Source organism: Triturus cristatus, chromosome 8 (genome assembly GCF_964204655.1).
Source record: "Triturus cristatus chromosome 8, aTriCri1.1, whole genome shotgun sequence".
Lineage (NCBI taxonomy): Eukaryota > Metazoa > Chordata > Amphibia > Caudata > Salamandridae > Triturus > Triturus cristatus.
The window spans coordinates 774,252,451-774,256,226 of NC_140591.1; positions in this window are offsets into that span (position 1 = coordinate 774,252,451).

Sequence of the window (3,776 nt, forward strand, 5' to 3'; positions counted from 1 at the left end):
CATTTTGTAAAGAGGAAAATTATAGTCTATTCACTCTCAAACTCCTTGGTATATTTCTGTCATCTGCTCCATACAGCCCTAATGTTGCTGGCAGACCCTTTATTGTTTATTATTAAATATCCTATTTTATTGATACCAAACATAACTAGTCAAAGCTGGATACTTATGAATACAGGAAAATAATCCAAATATACACATCACATGATAAAAAGTATGCGTCAACATATCAGTATCAATAAAACTGTACATTGGAATATGAACACAAAGCCATATATTGTTTTAATGTTTTTTAATTGCCCTCAAGCATTATTCAGATTTAAAATAGGAAAAAACGGAGTTTAATAATAAAAAAAAAATACCAGGTGGTGTTAACCACAAACAGTTTGCAAAAAGATATCATGGCATTAACAATTAATTTGTTTTTGTCTGATCACAGATGTAATAACGCATGTTTCTTTATTAGAAATGTGTCTATAAATGCTGCCAAAAGAATACAAATATAACAAGTCTTTGAAAACTGTTAACAACAACTCAACTTGCAACATTTAAGTACTTTGGGCCTGAAGTACTAAACAAATTTGCGACTGCAAAATTACTAGTTCCAATTTACAAAGGCACTCCTTTGGGAAAGAAACATTTTGCAAAACGGAAAGGTGGACAGTATTTGGAGGCCAAGTAACATCTTCAGATTTACAGCATATAGGAAAATTGCTACACTAGGTCAACTTTACCGGCAATTTGTAGTGCTAATTGATAGTATCTTGATAAGAAACACATTCATCTTACTCTGTCTCTTTCTTTTCAGATAGAGGGTCTGAATTCTTGTGTAATAAAGTGTTGGTATAAGTCAACTCTTGACCATTAGCTAAATTAGTGAACCCATCCTAATTTATAATTTTGATGATTGTACATGAATGTAATGATGTTAAATATTGCACTCAGGAAAGGAGAGTGTGTTCCTGCCACTTTAGTATAGGTCCTTTTACTACTTGCAGCTTCTCTGTATTATTTGTAGCTTGGTCTGGAGCATTCAGGTTTGTGGATTCCCCACCTTATGGATCTTCCTTCAGGCATCTGACTTTCGTTCAGCATGATTGGCATTCAATGACCCACTCTCCTCTTGATCTGCTCCTTCTTAATGAACAGAACACAAGCTGTGAGCCTGGCATCTTACTACTGGGAAGCCCCGAAACTCATCTGCTTGATCGCTCAGCCCCACTCTCTCCTACGCAGACAACACTTAACTCATACTCTCCCTCTCGGAGAAGACCCCCAATACAAAAAGCAAGTTCTCTGCCTTCGTGACCAAAGTCGCAAACTGAATAAAAGCTATCTGAAGCTCAACACCGACGAGACAAAAATAGTGATCTTCGGCAAGAACACCTCACCATGGGATTCCAACTGGTAGCCCACCAAACTCCGGTTCACACCATGTGAGGAAATGAGATGTATTATATTCAGGGCCACTGGAATCATGCGGCAGGGGGAGGGCCAATATATGCAGCAAGGTAGAGTTCATTAGTTCCTAGAAATATAGATGGAGTAATCAAGAATGACATTTTTCAGCAACGTCCTCCTGCTCCTGTGCATAAGTGGCACAGCTGTAAGAATTGCAACATATGGCAAGAATCAATGGACAAGCTAAGAGTATTCCTGGTAAAGGTTCATATGAGGACTTTAAACATGAAAATATGGATTTTGCAAACTTGTGATCCTTGTAGAATAAGGATAATGTCAAAACTATAAGGACATTCGTTCGCTTGCCTCTCCAAAGAGATATGTGGCAGTTATTGCCATCATTTTCAAATGCTTTCTGTGCATTATGCAAAAATGAGCAATCCACTTAAAAGATTGTTTTGTAAAAAGTCCAGTTCTCCATTAGAAGCTTTGAATAAAGCTCTTTTATATGGTACTGTCTCTGAAATTACTAACATTTCAGAAGATATTCAAGTGACTTAATTTAGACTGGAAAGTCAGTCAGAAGTAAGTGAGGCACTAGTTGCACCTACCTCACGGTGTTAAAAGTTCGCTATAAAATTACAAAACTTCAGCAAAGAAAGGAGACACTGCTGCAACATCGGCTGGGATTCCAAACAAGATATCCATTTGTTGCAGTTGAATACACTACAAGTCAAATAAGAAAAATAGACCTATAAAATGAAGATTTCATTCAGTAGTTCAAACGTTACCTTTATTTAATTGCAGAGGACCGACTTACTCCATGTGTTAATCAAGTAGTGTGCAAAAACAGCATAACTAAGCCTGATGATACAATGCTTGCTAGAGGTATTCACAATAAGTTAGAAGTCTTCCCACTTCTTCCTGAACTAAAAAAAAAAAACTACATTTGTACGAGAGTATTTTGATTCAAACTGTGCACCCTTTTCAAGCCATTATTAGAATACAGACAAAACGTGTAAAATTACCTCAAACTGAATTAGTGAAAAGGTCAAGTTATCTTCCTAAACATTTCAACCAAAATATTGAAAGTCTAGGTGTACATCAAGAAGCAGAGAAACCATTAGAGGTTCTAGTAAATGGTGTGCCTAAAAAGATTTGGCAGGAATTGGTTAGTATAGAGAAAGTTAAAAAAGCAATAGAATAACTTAAGAGAGAAAACACATTTTAGAAAGATGTGCATGTAGACTAGCAAGTAAGATCACTGGGAACATCCACTTCAAAGTAGGCACCCTCCAGACAATTTGAAAGAGTAGATTGTGCGAAAGCTTGAGAGATATATGAGCAATACTGTATTCATTCCAGGGAGGTACTGGGTGATACTTTGAAATATCAAATGAATCAAGCTAAAGGTGAACTTATTAGTGACGGGGAAGGAGCTTAAAAGCTCTCTGCTTTCCACATCTCTTTCCAGCTGGAGAAGGAGGTTGTTATGATCGGCCAGTTCAGATTCCTGCATCAAGACTGAATTCATAAGATCCTGATTTAGACAAAATATTCCCCATCTATTTCACCTTTTGCTTGAACATGAAGTGTCAGTTTTGTCATATCCTATTGCTCATATTGTGAAAACAGGTGGATGTTTTCAAAATAGGAGTGCAAAAGAATTTGTTGAAAAAGTTCACAGAAAAGATGAGAATCTGGAGTGTAACCTTATACATTTCTTGGAATGCTTATGTGGTAATAATGTGCACGGGTTTCATCAGCATTTAGAGCTGAAGTGGATGTTACAAAATTTGGGGGCACCTACCTGGTTTGTTAATCTAAGTTGCGCAGAGTATGCTTGAGATGATTTGTATGAGTTTCTCAGAGAAGCTAACTTCAACATTCCAGGCATTAACTTTGAAACACCAGGTGAATTATGTTCAATGGATCTTGCAAATCTATGTAGGCACTTTAATCATAGATTTCAAGCCATACATAACTTCATCTGCATGCAACAACAAAAGTCATCCTCTTGGTGAGGTCACTGACTACTTTTGAAGGAAAGAATACCATGCTATGGGTGCCCCACACATTCACAGTGATGTGGGTTAAAAGTGAACCAAAAGTTGAAGAGAATACTGATGAGTCAGAACTGTCGTTCATTGAGCAGAATAGAACATGTGGGATTCCCTATGAGAGTCCCAACAGAACTCTTAAGTAGCAAGTGTTGAGATTTCAGTCCCAAAGATGTGCTGTACTGTGGTTGCAGACTTAGAAATTAAGGTGAATACTACACTAAGCGTCTCATTGGTTTGCCACAACCTGTTATCTCTAAAGGCAGAGTAAACAGTTTTAAGGTCAGACAAAGTTACTGGCAAATCACCTAAAAACAC